Source organism: Phyllobates terribilis, unplaced genomic scaffold, assembly GCF_046119375.1.
Source record: "Phyllobates terribilis strain yellow unplaced genomic scaffold, ASM4611937v1 Scaffold_52__1_contigs__length_9100884, whole genome shotgun sequence".
NCBI lineage: Eukaryota > Metazoa > Chordata > Amphibia > Anura > Dendrobatidae > Phyllobates > Phyllobates terribilis.
The window spans coordinates 8,847,554-8,868,633 of NW_027362812.1; the positions used below are offsets into that span (position 1 = coordinate 8,847,554).

At 42.8% G+C, this 21,080-nt stretch overlaps 12 non-coding genes across 12 annotated transcripts; all 12 read right to left on the reverse strand.

Annotated features, from left to right (window-relative positions):
• Positions 1-357: 357 nt before the first annotated feature.
• On the reverse strand, positions 358-548 carry LOC141191917 (U2 spliceosomal RNA). Its single transcript, XR_012265614.1, has one exon. It is a non-coding gene; the product is annotated as a U2 spliceosomal RNA (small nuclear RNA).
• Positions 549-1,663: 1,115 nt separating this feature from the next.
• On the reverse strand, positions 1,664-1,854 carry LOC141191918 (U2 spliceosomal RNA). The gene has a single exon (XR_012265615.1). It is a non-coding gene; the product is annotated as a U2 spliceosomal RNA (small nuclear RNA).
• Positions 1,855-2,969: 1,115 nt separating this feature from the next.
• LOC141191920 (U2 spliceosomal RNA) lies at positions 2,970-3,160 on the reverse strand. The gene has a single exon (XR_012265616.1). It is a non-coding gene; the product is annotated as a U2 spliceosomal RNA (small nuclear RNA).
• A 1,115-nt stretch (positions 3,161-4,275) lies between these two features.
• LOC141192049 (U2 spliceosomal RNA) lies at positions 4,276-4,466 on the reverse strand. Its single transcript, XR_012265744.1, has one exon. It is a non-coding gene; the product is annotated as a U2 spliceosomal RNA (small nuclear RNA).
• A 1,115-nt stretch (positions 4,467-5,581) lies between these two features.
• LOC141191921 (U2 spliceosomal RNA) lies at positions 5,582-5,772 on the reverse strand. Its single transcript, XR_012265617.1, has one exon. It is a non-coding gene; the product is annotated as a U2 spliceosomal RNA (small nuclear RNA).
• A 1,115-nt stretch (positions 5,773-6,887) lies between these two features.
• On the reverse strand, positions 6,888-7,078 carry LOC141192050 (U2 spliceosomal RNA). The gene has a single exon (XR_012265745.1). It is a non-coding gene; the product is annotated as a U2 spliceosomal RNA (small nuclear RNA).
• A 1,115-nt stretch (positions 7,079-8,193) lies between these two features.
• Positions 8,194-8,384, reverse strand: LOC141191922 (U2 spliceosomal RNA). Its single transcript, XR_012265618.1, has one exon. It is a non-coding gene; the product is annotated as a U2 spliceosomal RNA (small nuclear RNA).
• A 1,115-nt stretch (positions 8,385-9,499) lies between these two features.
• On the reverse strand, positions 9,500-9,693 carry LOC141192150 (U2 spliceosomal RNA). Its single transcript, XR_012265833.1, has one exon. It is a non-coding gene; the product is annotated as a U2 spliceosomal RNA (small nuclear RNA).
• A 6,287-nt stretch (positions 9,694-15,980) lies between these two features.
• Positions 15,981-16,171, reverse strand: LOC141191923 (U2 spliceosomal RNA). Its single transcript, XR_012265619.1, has one exon. It is a non-coding gene; the product is annotated as a U2 spliceosomal RNA (small nuclear RNA).
• A 1,115-nt stretch (positions 16,172-17,286) lies between these two features.
• Positions 17,287-17,477, reverse strand: LOC141191925 (U2 spliceosomal RNA). The gene has a single exon (XR_012265621.1). It is a non-coding gene; the product is annotated as a U2 spliceosomal RNA (small nuclear RNA).
• A 1,115-nt stretch (positions 17,478-18,592) lies between these two features.
• LOC141191926 (U2 spliceosomal RNA) lies at positions 18,593-18,783 on the reverse strand. The gene has a single exon (XR_012265622.1). It is a non-coding gene; the product is annotated as a U2 spliceosomal RNA (small nuclear RNA).
• Positions 18,784-19,898: 1,115 nt separating this feature from the next.
• On the reverse strand, positions 19,899-20,089 carry LOC141191927 (U2 spliceosomal RNA). The gene has a single exon (XR_012265623.1). It is a non-coding gene; the product is annotated as a U2 spliceosomal RNA (small nuclear RNA).
• Positions 20,090-21,080: the final 991 nt, after the last annotated feature.

Sequence of the window (21,080 nt, forward strand, 5' to 3'; positions counted from 1 at the left end):
TGTGTGTGCAACAATATACTGAAAGGTCAATTATATTGTGCAGCTTATCTCACCACCTGTAGTTATTTAGGTGAAAGCTCCAAAATGCTTGCCTAATATGTCTGTTTATCCAAAAGGAAGTAAAAAGGGAGAGCTAGAAAGATAGCATTGCATCACATTACATGGCAATGCAATGCACAGTTGCTGAAGTTGAACCAAAATGAGCTTGTAATCTGGCTTCTGCAACTTTGAACATGAAAAATCCAATGAGGAGAAGAAAAGCAAAGCCAAAGAGTCCATCCCAAAATCCGACAAACAAGCAAAATGAACAAAAAACATTGAATTCAATTCTTTCTGATTTTAGAAACTGCATTAAAGAAGGGGTGCACCGGTCCTGGAGATACTGCAATACCAGGTCAATGCGTGGAGTGGACAGAGCAAGCTCTTTTTCCATCTCCCTGTTCTAAAAATCCATTTAATATATGGTCCCCAGATAGGGGACGTATCAGATATTAAACTGATAAGAACAGATACTACACTTGATCTTAGCCAAAAGGCCGAGAAGCGATAACCAGAATTGGTTTCAAACTACGGAGCCACCCAAGGATCCTGAAAAGTCCATTTGTGGAGATGAGCTCCTGGACTCCCGTTAAGAAGACATGTTGTCAACCTCTAGATCCCTTACATGCCTGCACTTTTCGGCTTGCTGCTGCTGCAATCCACGCGTTTTAGATCTGCATAACTCCACCTCTTTAAACACAGCACCTTCACCCCCTGCTGTTCCCACCCGCCTCAACACCGTTGGAAGGGAGGAGAACCAATTAAGGCGGGGGGTGGGGTGGAACGAGCAGCTGTCTACCCTTAGCAGGAGGGCTCCTGATTACATACCTCTCCTGCTGCTGCTGCTGCTGGCTGTCCAGCAGCAGACTGAAGGTGGCTGCTGCTGTGCACAGGTATATAAAGGCTCAGAGCCTATTATGACACGCGCAGCCAGCGTTCCATTGCCACATTCCATCTACTGCAGGCAGGATACCTGGCTGGCTGAATGTCGCTGAGAAGCTCACAGAGACCGCCATAAGCAACAGTTTAACAGAATGCCACAGACTAATCAACCAAACTTTTTGGGTTGGGTTCTCTTTTATAGTCTGCAGGCATTAAATGAAAGAAGTCAGTGTTCCAGCAGAAGGAGACAACGTTTCAGAAAAGGCATTGTAGCAAACCAAAAAAGAAATTTTAAGCGCAGCAGAGTAACCAGCGCACATACCTGTTAGCTCAGGTGAGTTTAAAAGGCTGCTGTTGATAACAAGGGCATTTGCTAAATAGATGGTGTGTGTGCAACAATATACTGAAAGGTCAATTATATTGTGCAGCTTATCTCACCACCTGTAGTTATTTAGGTGAAAGCTCCAAAATGCTTGCCTAATATGTCTGTTTATCCAAAAGGAAGTAAAAAGGGAGAGCTAGAAAGATAGCATTGCATCACATTACATGGCAATGCAATGCACAGTTGCTGAAGTTGAACCAAAATGAGCTTGTAATCTGGCTTCTGCAACTTTGAACATGAAAAATCCAATGAGGAGAAGAAAAGCAAAGCCAAAGAGTCCATCCCAAAATCCGACAAACAAGCAAAATGAACAAAAAACATTGAATTCAATTCTTTCTGATTTTAGAAACTGCATTAAAGAAGGGGTGCACCGGTCCTGGAGATACTGCAATACCAGGTCAATGCGTGGAGTGGACAGAGCAAGCTCTTTTTCCATCTCCCTGTTCTAAAAATCCATTTAATATATGGTCCCCAGATAGGGGACGTATCAGATATTAAACTGATAAGAACAGATACTACACTTGATCTTAGCCAAAAGGCCGAGAAGCGATAACCAGAATTGGTTTCAAACTACGGAGCCACCCAAGGATCCTGAAAAGTCCATTTGTGGAGATGAGCTCCTGGACTCCCGTTAAGAAGACATGTTGTCAACCTCTAGATCCCTTACATGCCTGCACTTTTCGGCTTGCTGCTGCTGCAATCCACGCGTTTTAGATCTGCATAACTCCACCTCTTTAAACACAGCACCTTCACCCCCTGCTGTTCCCACCCGCCTCAACACCGTTGGAAGGGAGGAGAACCAATTAAGGCGGGGGGTGGGGTGGAACGAGCAGCTGTCTACCCTTAGCAGGAGGGCTCCTGATTACATACCTCTCCTGCTGCTGCTGCTGCTGGCTGTCCAGCAGCAGACTGAAGGTGGCTGCTGCTGTGCACAGGTATATAAAGGCTCAGAGCCTATTATGACACGCGCAGCCAGCGTTCCATTGCCACATTCCATCTACTGCAGGCAGGATACCTGGCTGGCTGAATGTCGCTGAGAAGCTCACAGAGACCGCCATAAGCAACAGTTTAACAGAATGCCACAGACTAATCAACCAAACTTTTTGGGTTGGGTTCTCTTTTATAGTCTGCAGGCATTAAATGAAAGAAGTCAGTGTTCCAGCAGAAGGAGACAACGTTTCAGAAAAGGCATTGTAGCAAACCAAAAAAGAAATTTTAAGCGCAGCAGAGTAACCAGCGCACATACCTGTTAGCTCAGGTGAGTTTAAAAGGCTGCTGTTGATAACAAGGGCATTTGCTAAATAGATGGTGTGTGTGCAACAATATACTGAAAGGTCAATTATATTGTGCAGCTTATCTCACCACCTGTAGTTATTTAGGTGAAAGCTCCAAAATGCTTGCCTAATATGTCTGTTTATCCAAAAGGAAGTAAAAAGGGAGAGCTAGAAAGATAGCATTGCATCACATTACATGGCAATGCAATGCACAGTTGCTGAAGTTGAACCAAAATGAGCTTGTAATCTGGCTTCTGCAACTTTGAACATGAAAAATCCAATGAGGAGAAGAAAAGCAAAGCCAAAGAGTCCATCCCAAAATCCGACAAACAAGCAAAATGAACAAAAAACATTGAATTCAATTCTTTCTGATTTTAGAAACTGCATTAAAGAAGGGGTGCACCGGTCCTGGAGATACTGCAATACCAGGTCAATGCGTGGAGTGGACAGAGCAAGCTCTTTTTCCATCTCCCTGTTCTAAAAATCCATTTAATATATGGTCCCCAGATAGGGGACGTATCAGATATTAAACTGATAAGAACAGATACTACACTTGATCTTAGCCAAAAGGCCGAGAAGCGATAACCAGAATTGGTTTCAAACTACGGAGCCACCCAAGGATCCTGAAAAGTCCATTTGTGGAGATGAGCTCCTGGACTCCCGTTAAGAAGACATGTTGTCAACCTCTAGATCCCTTACATGCCTGCACTTTTCGGCTTGCTGCTGCTGCAATCCACGCGTTTTAGATCTGCATAACTCCACCTCTTTAAACACAGCACCTTCACCCCCTGCTGTTCCCACCCGCCTCAACACCGTTGGAAGGGAGGAGAACCAATTAAGGCGGGGGGTGGGGTGGAACGAGCAGCTGTCTACCCTTAGCAGGAGGGCTCCTGATTACATACCTCTCCTGCTGCTGCTGCTGCTGGCTGTCCAGCAGCAGACTGAAGGTGGCTGCTGCTGTGCACAGGTATATAAAGGCTCAGAGCCTATTATGACACGCGCAGCCAGCGTTCCATTGCCACATTCCATCTACTGCAGGCAGGATACCTGGCTGGCTGAATGTCGCTGAGAAGCTCACAGAGACCGCCATAAGCAACAGTTTAACAGAATGCCACAGACTAATCAACCAAACTTTTTGGGTTGGGTTCTCTTTTATAGTCTGCAGGCATTAAATGAAAGAAGTCAGTGTTCCAGCAGAAGGAGACAACGTTTCAGAAAAGGCATTGTAGCAAACCAAAAAAGAAATTTTAAGCGCAGCAGAGTAACCAGCGCACATACCTGTTAGCTCAGGTGAGTTTAAAAGGCTGCTGTTGATAACAAGGGCATTTGCTAAATAGATGGTGTGTGTGCAACAATATACTGAAAGGTCAATTATATTGTGCAGCTTATCTCACCACCTGTAGTTATTTAGGTGAAAGCTCCAAAATGCTTGCCTAATATGTCTGTTTATCCAAAAGGAAGTAAAAAGGGAGAGCTAGAAAGATAGCATTGCATCACATTACATGGCAATGCAATGCACAGTTGCTGAAGTTGAACCAAAATGAGCTTGTAATCTGGCTTCTGCAACTTTGAACATGAAAAATCCAATGAGGAGAAGAAAAGCAAAGCCAAAGAGTCCATCCCAAAATCCGACAAACAAGCAAAATGAACAAAAAACATTGAATTCAATTCTTTCTGATTTTAGAAACTGCATTAAAGAAGGGGTGCACCGGTCCTGGAGATACTGCAATACCAGGTCAATGCGTGGAGTGGACAAAGCAAGCTCTTTTTCCATCTCCCTGTTCTAAAAATCCATTTAATATATGGTCCCCAGATAGGGGACGTATCAGATATTAAACTGATAAGAACAGATACTACACTTGATCTTAGCCAAAAGGCCGAGAAGCGATAACCAGAATTGGTTTCAAACTACGGAGCCACCCAAGGATCCTGAAAAGTCCATTTGTGGAGATGAGCTCCTGGACTCCCGTTAAGAAGACATGTTGTCAACCTCTAGATCCCTTACATGCCTGCACTTTTCGGCTTGCTGCTGCTGCAATCCACGCGTTTTAGATCTGCATAACTCCACCTCTTTAAACACAGCACCTTCACCCCCTGCTGTTCCCACCCGCCTCAACACCGTTGGAAGGGAGGAGAACCAATTAAGGCGGGGGGTGGGGTGGAACGAGCAGCTGTCTACCCTTAGCAGGAGGGCTCCTGATTACATACCTCTCCTGCTGCTGCTGCTGCTGGCTGTCCAGCAGCAGACTGAAGGTGGCTGCTGCTGTGCACAGGTATATAAAGGCTCAGAGCCTATTATGACACGCGCAGCCAGCGTTCCATTGCCACATTCCATCTACTGCAGGCAGGATACCTGGCTGGCTGAATGTCGCTGAGAAGCTCACAGAGACCGCCATAAGCAACAGTTTAACAGAATGCCACAGACTAATCAACCAAACTTTTTGGGTTGGGTTCTCTTTTATAGTCTGCAGGCATTAAATGAAAGAAGTCAGTGTTCCAGCAGAAGGAGACAACGTTTCAGAAAAGGCATTGTAGCAAACCAAAAAAGAAATTTTAAGCGCAGCAGAGTAACCAGCGCACATACCTGTTAGCTCAGGTGAGTTTAAAAGGCTGCTGTTGATAACAAGGGCATTTGCTAAATAGATGGTGTGTGTGCAACAATATACTGAAAGGTCAATTATATTGTGCAGCTTATCTCACCACCTGTAGTTATTTAGGTGAAAGCTCCAAAATGCTTGCCTAATATGTCTGTTTATCCAAAAGGAAGTAAAAAGGGAGAGCTAGAAAGATAGCATTGCATCACATTACATGGCAATGCAATGCACAGTTGCTGAAGTTGAACCAAAATGAGCTTGTAATCTGGCTTCTGCAACTTTGAACATGAAAAATCCAATGAGGAGAAGAAAAGCAAAGCCAAAGAGTCCATCCCAAAATCCGACAAACAAGCAAAATGAACAAAAAACATTGAATTCAATTCTTTCTGATTTTAGAAACTGCATTAAAGAAGGGGTGCACCGGTCCTGGAGATACTGCAATACCAGGTCAATGCGTGGAGTGGACAGAGCAAGCTCTTTTTCCATCTCCCTGTTCTAAAAATCCATTTAATATATGGTCCCCAGATAGGGGACGTATCAGATATTAAACTGATAAGAACAGATACTACACTTGATCTTAGCCAAAAGGCCGAGAAGCGATAACCAGAATTGGTTTCAAACTACGGAGCCACCCAAGGATCCTGAAAAGTCCATTTGTGGAGATGAGCTCCTGGACTCCCGTTAAGAAGACATGTTGTCAACCTCTAGATCCCTTACATGCCTGCACTTTTCGGCTTGCTGCTGCTGCAATCCACGCGTTTTAGATCTGCATAACTCCACCTCTTTAAACACAGCACCTTCACCCCCTGCTGTTCCCACCCGCCTCAACACCGTTGGAAGGGAGGAGAACCAATTAAGGCGGGGGGTGGGGTGGAACGAGCAGCTGTCTACCCTTAGCAGGAGGGCTCCTGATTACATACCTCTCCTGCTGCTGCTGCTGCTGGCTGTCCAGCAGCAGACTGAAGGTGGCTGCTGCTGTGCACAGGTATATAAAGGCTCAGAGCCTATTATGACACGCGCAGCCAGCGTTCCATTGCCACATTCCATCTACTGCAGGCAGGATACCTGGCTGGCTGAATGTCGCTGAGAAGCTCACAGAGACCGCCATAAGCAACAGTTTAACAGAATGCCACAGACTAATCAACCAAACTTTTTGGGTTGGGTTCTCTTTTATAGTCTGCAGGCATTAAATGAAAGAAGTCAGTGTTCCAGCAGAAGGAGACAACGTTTCAGAAAAGGCATTGTAGCAAACCAAAAAAGAAATTTTAAGCGCAGCAGAGTAACCAGCGCACATACCTGTTAGCTCAGGTGAGTTTAAAAGGCTGCTGTTGATAACAAGGGCATTTGCTAAATAGATGGTGTGTGTGCAACAATATACTGAAAGGTCAATTATATTGTGCAGCTTATCTCACCACCTGTAGTTATTTAGGTGAAAGCTCCAAAATGCTTGCCTAATATGTCTGTTTATCCAAAAGGAAGTAAAAAGGGAGAGCTAGAAAGATAGCATTGCATCACATTACATGGCAATGCAATGCACAGTTGCTGAAGTTGAACCAAAATGAGCTTGTAATCTGGCTTCTGCAACTTTGAACATGAAAAATCCAATGAGGAGAAGAAAAGCAAAGCCAAAGAGTCCATCCCAAAATCCGACAAACAAGCAAAATGAACAAAAAACATTGAATTCAATTCTTTCTGATTTTAGAAACTGCATTAAAGAAGGGGTGCACCGGTCCTGGAGATACTGCAATACCAGGTCAATGCGTGGAGTGGACAAAGCAAGCTCTTTTTCCATCTCCCTGTTCTAAAAATCCATTTAATATATGGTCCCCAGATAGGGGACGTATCAGATATTAAACTGATAAGAACAGATACTACACTTGATCTTAGCCAAAAGGCCGAGAAGCGATAACCAGAATTGGTTTCAAACTACGGAGCCACCCAAGGATCCTGAAAAGTCCATTTGTGGAGATGAGCTCCTGGACTCCCGTTAAGAAGACATGTTGTCAACCTCTAGATCCCTTACATGCCTGCACTTTTCGGCTTGCTGCTGCTGCAATCCACGCGTTTTAGATCTGCATAACTCCACCTCTTTAAACACAGCACCTTCACCCCCTGCTGTTCCCACCCGCCTCAACACCGTTGGAAGGGAGGAGAACCAATTAAGGCGGGGGGTGGGGTGGAACGAGCAGCTGTCTACCCTTAGCAGGAGGGCTCCTGTTTACATACCTCTCCTGCTGCTGCTTCTGCTGGCTGTCCAGCAGCAGACTGAAGGTGGCTGCTGCTGTGCACAGGTATATAAAGGCTCAGAGCCTATTATGACACGCACAGCCAGCGTTCCATTGCCACATTCCATCTACTGCAGGCAGGATACCTGGCTGGCTGAATGTCGCTGAGAAGCTCACAGAGACCGCCATAAGCAACAGTTTAACAGAATGCCACAGACTAATCAACCAAACTTTTTGGGTTGGGTTCTCTTTTATAGTCTGCAGGCATTAAATGAAAGAATTCAGTGTTCCAGCAGAAGGAGACAACGTTTCAGAAAAGGCATTGTAGCAAACCAAAAAAGAAATTTTAAGCGCAGCAGAGTAACCAGCGCACATACCTGTTAGCTCAGGTGAGTTTAAAAGGCTGCTGTTGATAACAAGGGCATTTGCTAAATAGATGGTGTGTGTGCAACAATATACTGAAAGGTCAATTATATTGTGCAGCTTATCTCACCACCTGTAGTTATTTAGGTGAAAGCTCCAAAATGCTTGCCTAATATGTCTGTTTATCCAAAAGGAAGTAAAAAGGGAGAGCTAGAAAGATAGCATTGCATCACATTACATGGCAATGCAATGCACAGTTGCTGAAGTTGAACCAAAATGAGCTTGTAATCTGGCTTCTGCAACTTTGAACATGAAAAATCCAATGAGGAGAAGAAAAGCAAAGCCAAAGAGTCCATCCCAAAATCCGACAAACAAGCAAAATGAACAAAAAACATTGAATTCAATTCTTTCTGATTTTAGAAACTGCATTAAAGAAGGGGTGCACCGGTCCTGGAGATACTGCAATACCAGGTCAATGCGTGGAGTGGACAGAGCAAGCTCTTTTTCCATCTCCCTGTTCTAAAAATCCATTTAATATATGGTCCCCAGATAGGGGACGTATCAGATATTAAACTGATAAGAACAGATACTACACTTGATCTTAGCCAAAAGGCCGAGAAGCGATAACCAGAATTGGTTTCAAACTACGGAGCCACCCAAGGATCCTGAAAAGTCCATTTGTGGAGATGAGCTCCTGGACTCCCGTTAAGAAGACATGTTGTCAACCTCTAGATCCCTTACATGCCTGCACTTTTCGGCTTGCTGCTGCTGCAATCCACGCGTTTTAGATCTGCATAACTCCACCTCTTTAAACACAGCACCTTCACCCCCTGCTGTTCCCACCCGCCTCAACACCGTTGGAAGGGAGGAGAACCAATTAAGGCGGGGGGTGGGGTGGAACGAGCAGCTGTCTACCCTTAGCAGGAGGGCTCCTGATTACATACCTCTCCTGCTGCTGCTGCTGCTGGCTGTCTAGCAGCAGACTGAAGGTGGCTGCTGCTGTGCACAGGTATATAAAGGCTCAGAGCCTATTATGACACGCACAGCCAGCGTTCCATTGCCACATTCCATCTACTGCAGGCAGGATACCTGGCTGGCTGAATGTCGCTGAGAAGCTCACAGAGACCGCCATAAGCAACAGTTTAACAGAATGCCACAGACTAATCAACCAAACTTTTTGGGTTGGGTTCTCTTTTATAGTCTGCAGGCATTAAATGAAAGAAGTCAGTGTTCCAGCAGAAGGAGACAACGTTTCAGAAAAGGCATTGTAGCAAACCAAAAAAGAAATTTTAAGCGCAGCAGAGTAACCAGCACACATACCTGTTAGCTCAGGTGAGTTTAAAAGGCTGCTGTTGATAACAAGGGCATTTGCTAAATAGATGGTGTGTGTGCAACAATATACTGAAAGGTCAATTATATTGTGCAGCTTATCTCACCACCTGTAGTTATTTAGGTGAAAGCTCCAAAATACTTACCTAATATGTCTGTTTATCCAAAAGGAAGTAAAAAGGGAGAGCTAGAAAGATAGCATTGCATCACATTACATGGCAATGCAATGCACAGTTGCTGAAGTTGAACCAAAATGAGCTTGTAATCTGGCTTCTGCAACTTTGAACATGAAAAATCCAATGAGGAGAAGAAAAGCAAAGCCAAAGAGTCCATCCCAAAATCCGACAAACAAGCAAAATGAACAAAAAACATTGAATTCAATTCTTTCTGATTTTAGAAACTGCATTAAAGAAGGGGTGCACCGGTCCTGGAGATACTGCAATACCAGGTCAATGCGTGGAGTGGACAGAGCAAGCTCTTTTTCCATCTCCCTGTTCTAAAAATCCATTTAATATATGGTCCCCAGATAGGGGACGTATCAGATATTAAACTGATAAGAACAGATTTTTTTTTTTTTTTTTTTCACTCAGATTTCGAAATTAAATGATTTATGTCTTTCATATTTCACAGAAATTAAGACTAAATCCAAGAAATCATCACCGTGAAACACAGAAAAGGTAAGTAGAAACATTTATATTAATACGAACTATTAATCCAAAATATTATTCCACTCCTTCTGCCTCCAGATTTTTTCTGCTTCTTCTATACCTACATCTTTCCTATCTTTCCAATAGTAGATAAATAAATAACTAAAGCTAAGTTTAATACAATCATTAACAGATAACATGGTCCTTTTAAACAATAAAATATTTCTACATTTCCATAAAGCCATTTTAACTGCAGAAACAATTAGCCAAACCACTTTAAATTCTACATTTCTTATACCAATTCCATAAAATATTAAGTTAAAATCAAAAGACCTAAGACTACTTACAACTCCAACCAATGTACTTATCTTCCTCCAAACCCTTTGTGCAAAGTCGCAATTCCAAAAGATGTGTAAACACGTCTCGTCCTCTATACAACCATGCCTCGGACACTGAGAATTCCTTACCAACCCTCTCCTATGATTAAAATCTTTAGTTGGAAGACACTTCTTTATGATGCTCCATAATAAATCCTTTTGCTCATTTGCAATAAATGGCACATTAACCCGTAGCCAAATTTCTTTTGATAATTGTGATGAGAATTGGTCAACCGTACATGTATAACTTCTATTCTCCAAAAACTTTAAAATTTTCCTATGATTTGTTAGTATTTCACATCCCCCACTCATCAAGTTAAACTCTCTCATTATTCTTTCCAAAATTATATAATGTTCTGGAGGTAGCCATCTATGGGGTTTCTTCAGATCCATCACACACCATTTATATTTCCTTATAAAAAAAACGCAGTTATATGTTAAAATAGCTTTCAGATTCGATTCTTCGCCAACCAGAACATTAAAACACAAAGAGAGATATTTACAATATAAAAACCTTCTAATATCTGGGAAGTTCTTCCCTCCGTCTTCTTTCTTCTTATACAACTCCTCCCTTCTAACCCTCTCCATCTTTGTACCCCAGAAAAAATTAAAACACTCCTTAATAATCTTCTTCATTACAGAGTCCGGTGGTATAAAAACAACGGCAACATATAAAATCAAGGGTAAAAGCACTTGTCTTATCACTAATATCTTCCCTTCCATCGACAAGCATCTTAGCTTCCACAGGCTGATCTTTTTTCTTACACGCTCCAAAAGTGATTCCCAATTCTTAATATTCCCACAATTTGATGAAAAGAATACCCCTAAAATTTTTATCTCTGGAACCACTAAAAGCCTACAAGCCCCATCCATCATAAAACCACCAATTGATAAAACCCCTGATTTTTCAAAGTTAACCTTAAAACCAGAAGCACCGCTGAACCATTCCGCTGTCCTTAAAACTCTGTTAAAACTTCTCATACTCCTCACAAATACTGTTACGTCGTCCATATATGCCACAAACTTAAGAGGTACATTATTATTTCCCGGTAGAAACACTCCATCCACCACCTTATCGTTTCTAATAGCACTTAAAAGAGGTTCTATCGCACATATGAATAAAATAGGAGACAAAGGGCAGCCCTGTTTAACGCCACAAGTTATCTTAATACTTCCAGATAAAAACCCGTTAACAGACACTTTACTAAAAGATAAATCATATAAACATTTAATACGATTAATAAACTCTTCCGGGCAACCAATTTTCTTTAAAACTTCAAATAAAAAACAATGTGATACTCTATCATATGCCTTTTCAAAATCTAATGTGATCAATGCTAGTTTTTGTGCCCTATCTTTAAAATCCCATATCACGTCCCTTACCAATAAAAGTGAATCTGTAATTTTTCTCCCAGGAACTGCGCATGATTGCTCCCCTCCAATTACCATAGATATTACCTTTTTTAAACGGTTTGCAAGTATTTTCGCATAAATTTTGTAGTCTGCATTAAGAAGAGTTATAGGTCTCCAATTCTTGATAAGACTCTTTTCCCCCTTTTTAAAAAGTAACACTATCAACCCTTCTGCCCATGACCCTGGAGTACAACATGAACACATTACATGATAAAATAACTCAAAAAAATCTTCTTTTAAAAAACTCCAAAAACACTTATAAAATTCTATAGGCAAACCGTCCATACCCGGGGTTTTAGAATTTGCAAAGGATTTGATTGTTTCCCATAATTCATTAATCGTAAAATCACTAATTAAAACCTCTTTCCCCTCCTCTGAAAAGGCATACTTTAGGTTATTCAAAAAATGATCCCTCAAAACGCCATCACTTTTTTTCTCTGAAAATAAATCACTATAAAATTCCTCCACCTTCTTAATCTTTCCTTCCAGTACAATTTCACCTTCCACATTTTCCATAAAGTCTTTTTTCCCAACAATTTTTTTAAAGAAGAATTTGGAGCATTTCTCATCTTCTTCCAAAACTCTCACTCTAGCATTAAAAATAATCTCTTTCCCTTTTTCATGTAAAATTTTTTGTATTTGACTTTTAACACACTCAATTTCTTCGTCAAAATTATTTCCATTATTCCTGAAAGTATAAAAACATTGTAACCTTGCATTCAACAACCGATATTGTTCTCTCTTCTCTCTGGCCATTCTTCTACCCACTTTAATAAAAAATACCTTAGTTTCTCTTTTAAAAAAATCCCACCACTCCAGAACATCTTTAAAACTCCTCCTCTTCAATCTCAGTTTTTTATAAAATGTACAAAACTCTAAAACTACTTCCTTGTCCTCTAACAGAGAAGTGTTTAGTTTCCAATGCGTGGATTTCCTGTTTTCTACATTATTACAATCAACAACACATCTTATTAATTTATGATCAGAGAAGCAGCTTAATTCGGATTTAAAAGAGTCACATTTAAAATGGGTAGATATAAAAAAATAGTCAATTCTAGAACTAGCACGATTACTCGACCATGTTAATTCTTCACCTTTGTTTCTCCCACAAGCAACCCATGCATCTTGCAAGTTACTAGCAGAAATAATACCATTTAAAACCGTAACGGAGCTGTCTTTTTTGCTATTCAGATGACAATTAAAATCTCCACTGACAATTATTGGTCCCGACCCAGTTAAAAACATCTGTAAAATTTCAAATAATTCTGTCCTTCTGCTTTTAACAGGATGGGCATAGACACAGAAGCATTTAATTATCAGATTAGATTTTTTGATCTCCACTTTTAGAATTCGACCCGGGTATATCTCCTCATAATCCACTATGTCCCAGTGTTGACTACATAAGAAACCAACTCCATCACTCTTATTTTCATTCCCACCTGAAAAAATAGCTTTTCCACACCAATGTTCTTTAAAAAAATCATAATCAACAGGTTTTCTTAGGTTACATTCCTGTAAAAAAATAAAGTCCAAATTTTCCAATCCTAAAAAATCATATAGAGCAACTCTTTTTTGTTCATTATTTAACCCCTGAACATTCAGGGAAGCAAATTGGATCATCCTGGTCTGTCATTCTTAGGGCATGCCCCATCACCCTCGTCTGAAGTAGAAAAATCTTGAATCTCCTGCTCATCTGAACTGGAGACTACAATGTCCTTTGCTACATCTACTTTTTCTATAGCTTTCACTTTCCCTCCACCTAGTATATTCACCTCTCCAACTTCTTCTACCCTTCTTTTCAGAACTCTATCCGAACAGTCCATCTGGACCTGAGTACACGACTGACCACCGGACTGAGACCCAGAAGGTAACGGCTCCACCAGAGGTAAAGTTTTCTGCATGATTCCCACTTTACTTGCCGGCGGGAATTTCTGTATAATTTTACCCAATTCAAATAACACAGAATGTCTCTTCCCCTCTTCTTCCTTTTTTTGTTCTTTCTTCTGTTCCTTTCCCTTCTGCTCTTCTATCTTCTGCTCTTCTTTCTTCTGATCTTCTTTCTTCTCATCTTCTTTCTTCTTTTCTTCTCTCTTCTGTTCTTCTCTCTTCCTCACTTCCTTTTCAGTCTCCACCCGACTCTTCTCCTCTTTATTCTGTTTATATTCCTCTTCCATTTTCTTGAACCTCTGTGCCTTCTTCTTCTCCTTTTCCACCTTTTCTTTCTCCTTCCTTTCATTCTCCATCCTCAGATCCTCCTCCTCATTCCTTGTTCCTTCCATGTCCTCATCAGCTTTTCCTTGTTGCTGACTTCCAGGCACGGTATCCATCTCTTCATCGCCCTTCTGATTCCTCTTTGCAGGGCAATCTTCCTCCTGATGTCCAGCTCCTGGACATTCTGAACACTTTTTGCAACCATTGTCATTATGGCCATATATTCGACATTTTCTACAATATTCAGGCATCCCCGCAAAAAATAAATACCCACGGCTACGGTTTATAAAAACGACCGGCGGGGGCCTCAGTACACCACCCTCTACATCAGGATCTTTTTTGAAAGCCACCAAATAAGTTCTTTTCCCATTCCATACCCCAAATTGCGTTTTTCCTCTTCCCTTCTCAATCACCTTCTCACAGTAAGTACTAAGAAAACACAGGACCTCCTGATCAGAAATGAAAGGGCTGAACATGTGGACTGTCAAGAGTCTAAATGAAAATTGAAACGAGGGGATTACTTTAACCCCCTCGAACAGCGCATTCTCCTTATTAATTTCATAAAGAGAAAATACCCGTTCACACTGGGAACTTCTCATTAAAGTAACGTCATGGAAGCCCCTTGAAAAGAAACTTTGAAAACAATAATATTCGTCTTTTTCAATTTTCAAAAAGCTGCAAATCTTCTCATAGACAAAAGTCGCATCCTTCTCTTGCCTATGACCAGGAGACACCACAAACCTAATTGTGTCCTTAAGCGGGTATTCCTCATGAAAATAGTCATTGGGATTTCCCCCTTGATCAGTCCTCCTACCTCCAGTATTCCTCCTGGACTCCATATTCTCTTCTTTCTTTCTTTCCACAGATAACACCAGGAAAAAAATGAAGAAAAACACCTCCTAGGATCGCCAAACGTCTCTGGATTCCGACCTCCTCTCCGACCGTCCACCACTACACAAAGAAAAGACCGTCCACCAGCGATAAAAGGGTATTCCCAGCTTTGGTCCACCACTCCCAATAGCAGCAATTGGGTAAACCCAAAAGGCCGAGAGCAGCAACCTCCACACAGGTCACCTTTAGCCCAATGACAGGATCCACTACAGATCGTGCCAAAAGGCCGAGAAGCGATAACCAGAATTGGTTTCAAACTACGGAGCCACCCAAGGATCCTGAAAAGTCCATTTGTGGAGATGAGCTCCTGGACTCCCGTTAAGAAGACATGTTGTCAACCTCTAGATCCCTTACATGCCTGCACTTTTCGGCTTGCTGCTGCTGCAATCCACGCGTTTTAGATCTGCATAACTCCACCTCTTTAAACACAGCACCTTCACCCCCTGCTGTTCCCACCCGCCTCAACACCGTTGGAAGGGAGGAGAACCAATTAAGGCGGGGGGTGGGGTGGAACGAGCAGCTGTCTACCCTTAGCAGGAGGGCTCCTGATTACATACCTCTCCTGCTGCTGCTGCTGCTGGCTGTCCAGCAGCAGACTGAAGGTGGCTGCTGCTGTGCACAGGTATATAAAGGCTCAGAGCCTATTATGACACGCGCAGCCAGCGTTCCATTGCCACATTCCATCTACTGCAGGCAGGATACCTGGCTGGCTGAATGTCGCTGAGAAGCTCACAGAGACCGCCATAAGCAACAGTTTAACAGAATGCCACAGACTAATCAACCAAACTTTTTGGGTTGGGTTCTCTTTTATAGTCTGCAGGCATTAAATGAAAGAAGTCAGTGTTCCAGCAGAAGGAGACAACGTTTCAGAAAAGGCATTGTAGCAAACCAAAAAAGAAATTTTAAGCGCAGCAGAGTAACCAGCGCACATACCTGTTAGCTCAGGTGAGTTTAAAAGGCTGCTGTTGATAACAAGGGCATTTGCTAAATAGATGGTGTGTGTGCAACAATATACTGAAAGGTCAATTATATTGTGCAGCTTATCTCACCACCTGTAGTTATTTAGGTGAAAGCTCCAAAATGCTTGCCTAATATGTCTGTTTATCCAAAAGGAAGTAAAAAGGGAGAGCTAGAAAGATAGCATTGCATCACATTACATGGCAATGCAATGCACAGTTGCTGAAGTTGAACCAAAATGAGCTTGTAATCTGGCTTCTGCAACTTTGAACATGAAAAATCCAATGAGGAGAAGAAAAGCAAAGCCAAAGAGTCCATCCCAAAATCCGACAAACAAGCAAAATGAACAAAAAACATTGAATTCAATTCTTTCTGATTTTAGAAACTGCATTAAAGAAGGGGTGCACCGGTCCTGGAGATACTGCAATACCAGGTCAATGCGTGGAGTGGACAGAGCAAGCTCTTTTTCCATCTCCCTGTTCTAAAAATCCATTTAATATATGGTCCCCAGATAGGGGACGTATCAGATATTAAACTGATAAGAACAGATACTACACTTGATCTTAGCCAAAAGGCCGAGAAGCGATAACCAGAATTGGTTTCAAACTACGGAGCCACCCAAGGATCCTGAAAAGTCCATTTGTGGAGATGAGCTCCTGGACTCCCGTTAAGAAGACATGTTGTCAACCTCTAGATCCCTTACATGCCTGCACTTTTCGGCTTGCTGCTGCTGCAATCCACGCGTTTTAGATCTGCATAACTCCACCTCTTTAAACACAGCACCTTCACCCCCTGCTGTTCCCACCCGCCTCAACACCGTTGGAAGGGAGGAGAACCAATTAAGGCGGGGGGTGGGGTGGAACGAGCAGCTGTCTACCCTTAGCAGGAGGGCTCCTGATTACATACCTCTCCTGCTGCTGCTGCTGCTGGCTGTCCAGCAGCAGACTGAAGGTGGCTGCTGCTGTGCACAGGTATATAAAGGCTCAGAGCCTATTATGACACGCGCAGCCAGCGTTCCATTGCCACATTCCATCTACTGCAGGCAGGATACCTGGCTGGCTGAATGTCGCTGAGAAGCTCACAGAGACCGCCATAAGCAACAGTTTAACAGAATGCCACAGACTAATCAACCAAACTTTTTGGGTTGGGTTCTCTTTTATAGTCTGCAGGCATTAAATGAAAGAGGTCAGTGTTCCAGCAGAAGGAGACAACGTTTCAGAAAAGGCATTGTAGCAAACCAAAAAAGAAATTTTAAGCGCAGCAGAGTAACCAGCGCACATACCTGTTAGCTCAGGTGAGTTTAAAAGGCTGCTGTTGATAACAAGGGCATTTGCTAAATAGATGGTGTGTGTGCAACAATATACTGAAAGGTCAATTATATTGTGCAGCTTATCTCACCACCTGTAGTTATTTAGGTGAAAGCTCCAAAATGCTTGCCTAATATGTCTGTTTATCCAAAAGGAAGTAAAAAGGGAGAGCTAGAAAGATAGCATTGCATCACATTACATGGCAATGCAATGCACAGTTGCTGAAGTTGAACCAAAATGAGCTTGTAATCTGGCTTCTGCAACTTTGAACATGAAAAATCCAATGAGGAGAAGAAAAGCAAAGCCAAAGAGTCCATCCCAAAATCCGACAAACAAGCAAAATGAACAAAAAACATTGAATTCAATTCTTTCTGATTTTAGAAACTGCATTAAAGAAGGGGTGCACCGGTCCTGGAGATACTGCAATACCAGGTCAATGCGTGGAGTGGACAGAGCAAGCTCTTTTTCCATCTCCCTGTTCTAAAAATCCATTTAATATATGGTCCCCAGATAGGGGACGTATCAGATATTAAACTGATAAGAACAGATACTACACTTGATCTTAGCCAAAAGGCCGAGAAGCGATAACCAGAATTGGTTTCAAACTACGGAGCCACCCAAGGATCCTGAAAAGTCCATTTGTGGAGATGAGCTCCTGGACTCCCGTTAAGAAGACATGTTGTCAACCTCTAGATCCCTTACATGCCTGCACTTTTCGGCTTGCTGCTGCTGCAATCCACGCGTTTTAGATCTGCATAACTCCACCTCTTTAAACACAGCACCTTCACCCCCTGCTGTTCCCACCCGCCTCAACACCGTTGGAAGGGAGGAGAACCAATTAAGGCGGGGGGTGGGGTGGAACGAGCAGCTGTCTACCCTTAGCAGGAGGGCTCCTGATTACATACCTCTCCTGCTGCTGCTGCTGCTGGCTGTCCAGCAGCAGACTGAAGGTGGCTGCTGCTGTGCACAGGTATATAAAGGCTCAGAGCCTATTATGACACGCGCAGCCAGCGTTCCATTGCCACATTCCATCTACTGCAGGCAGGATACCTGGCTGGCTGAATGTCGCTGAGAAGCTCACAGAGACCGCCATAAGCAACAGTTTAACAGAATGCCACAGACTAATCAACCAAACTTTTTGGGTTGGGTTCTCTTTTATAGTCTGCGGGCATTAAATGAAAGAAGTCAGTGTTCCAGCAGAAGGAGACAACGTTTCAGAAAAGGCATTGTAGCAAACCAAAAAAGAAATTTTAAGCGCAGCACAGTAACCAGCGCACATACCTGTTAGCTCAGGTGAGTTTAAAAGGCTGCTGTTGATAACAAGGGCATTTGCTAAATAGATGGTGTGTGTGCAACAATATACTGAAAGGTCAATTATATTGTGCAGCTTATCTCACCACCTGTAGTTATTTAGGTGAAAGCTCCAAAATGCTTGCCTAATATGTCTGTTTATCCAAAAGGAAGTAAAAAGGGAGAGCTAGAAAGATAGCATTGCATCACATTACATGGCAATGCAATGCACAGTTGCTGAAGTTGAACCAAAATGAGCTTGTAATCTGGCTTCTGCAACTTTGAACATGAAAAATCCAATGAGGAGAAGAAAAGCAAAGCCAAAGAGTCCATCCCAAAATCCGACAAACAAGCAAAATGAACAAAAAACATTGAATTCAATTCTTTCTGATTTTAGAAACTGCATTAAAGAAGGGGTGCACCGGTCCTGGAGATACTGCAATACCAGGTCAATGCGTGGAGTGGACAGAGCAAGCTCTTTTTCCATCTCCCTGTTCTAAAAATCCATTTAATATATGGTCCCCAGATAGGGGACGTATCAGATATTAAACTGATAAGAACAGATACTACACTTGATCTTAGCCAAAAGGCCGAGAAGCGATAACCAGAATTGGTTTCAAACTACGGAGCCACCCAAGGATCCTGAAAAGTCCATTTGTGGAGATGAGCTCCTGGACTCCCGTTAAGAAGACATGTTGTCAACCTCTAGATCCCTTACATGCCTGCACTTTTCGGCTTGCTGCTGCTGCAATCCACGCGTTTTAGATCTGCATAACTCCACCTCTTTAAACACAGCACCTTCACCCCCTGCTGTTCCCACCCGCCTCAACACCGTTGGAAGGGAGGAGAACCAATTAAGGCGGGGGGTGGGGTGGAACGAGCAGCTGTCTACCCTTAGCAGGAGGGCTCCTGATTACATACCTCTCCTGCTGCTGCTGCTGCTGGCTGTCCAGCAGCAGACTGAAGGTGGCTGCTGCTGTGCACAGGTATATAAAGGCTCAGAGCCTATTATGACACGCGCAGCCAGCGTTCCATTGCCACATTCCATCTACTGCAGGCAGGATACCTGGCTGGCTGAATGTCGCTGAGAAGCTCACAGAGACCGCCATAAGCAACAGTTTAACAGAATGCCACAGACTAATCAACCAAACTTTTTGGGTTGGGTTCTCTTTTATAGTCTGCGGGCATTAAATGAAAGAAGTCAGTGTTCCAGCAGAAGGAGACAACGTTTCAGAAAAGGCATTGTAGCAAACCAAAAAAGAAATTTTAAGCGCAGCACAGTAACCAGCGCACATACCTGTTAGCTCAGGTGAGTTTAAAAGGCTGCTGTTGATAACAAGGGCATTTGCTAAATAGATGGTGTGTGTGCAACAATATACTGAAAGGTCAATTATATTGTGCAGCTTATCTCACCACCTGTAGTTATTTAGGTGAAAGCTCCAAAATGCTTGCCTAATATGTCTGTTTATCCAAAAGGAAGTAAAAAGGGAGAGCTAGAAAGATAGCATTGCATCACATTACATGGCAATGCAATGCACAGTTGCTGAAGTTGAACCAAAATGAGCTTGTAATCTGGCTTCTGCAACTTTGAACATGAAAAATCCAATGAGGAGAAGAAAAGCAAAGCCAAAGAGTCCATCCCAAAATCCGACAAACAAGCAAAATGAACAAAAAACATTGAATTCAATTCTTTCTGATTTTAGAAACTGCATTAAAGAAGGGGTGCACCGGTCCTGGAGATACTGCAATACCAGGTCAATGCGTGGAGTGGACAGAGCAAGCTCTTTTTCCATCTCCCTGTTCTAAAAATCCATTTAATATATGGTCCCCAGATAGGGGACGTATCAGATATTAAACTGATAAGAACAGATACTACACTTGATCTTAGCCAAAAGGCCGAGAAGCGATAACCAGAATTGGTTTCAAACTACGGAGCCACCCAAGGATCCTGAAAAGTCCATTTGTGGAGATGAGCTCCTGGACTCCCGTTAAGAAGACATGTTGTCAACCTCTAGATCCCTTACATGCCTGCACTTTTCGGCTTGCTGCTGCTGCAATCCACGCGTTTTAGATCTGCATAACTCCACCTCTTTAAACACAGCACCTTCACCCCCTGCTGTTCCCACCCGCCTCAACACCGTTGGAAGGGAGGAGAACCAATTAAGGCGGGGGGTGGGGTGGAACGAGCAGCTGTCTACCCTTAGCAGGAGGGCTCCTGATTACATACCTCTCCTGCTGCTGCTGCTGCTGGCTGTCCAGCAGCAGACTGAAGGTGGCTGCTGCTGTGCACAGGTATATAAAGGCTCAGAGCCTATTATGACACGCGCAGCCAGCGTTCCATTGCCACATTCCATCTACTGCAGGCAGGATACCTGGCTGGCTGAATGTCGCTGAGAAGCTCACAGAGACCGCCATAAGCAACAGTTTAACAGAATGCCACAGACTAATCAACCAAACTTTTTGGGTTGGGTTCTCTTTTATAGTCTGCGGGCATTAAATGAAAGAAGTCAGTGTTCCAGCAGAAGGAGACAACGTTTCAGAAAAGGCATTGTAGCAAACCAAAAAAGAAATTTTAAGCGCAGCAGAGTAACCAGCGCACATACCTGTTAGCTCAGGTGAGTTTAAAAGGCTGCTGTTGATAACAAGGGCATTTGCTAAATAGATGGTGTGTGTGCAACAATATACTGAAAGGTCAATTATATTGTGCAGCTTATCTCACCACCTGTAGTTATTTAGGTGAAAGCTCCAAAATTCTTGCCTAATATGTCTGTTTATCCAAAAGGAAGTAAAAAGGGAGAGCTAGAAAGATAGCATTGCATCACATTACATGGCAATGCAATGCACAGTTGCTGAAGTTGAACCAAAATGAGCTTGTAATCTGGCTTCTGCAACTTTGAAC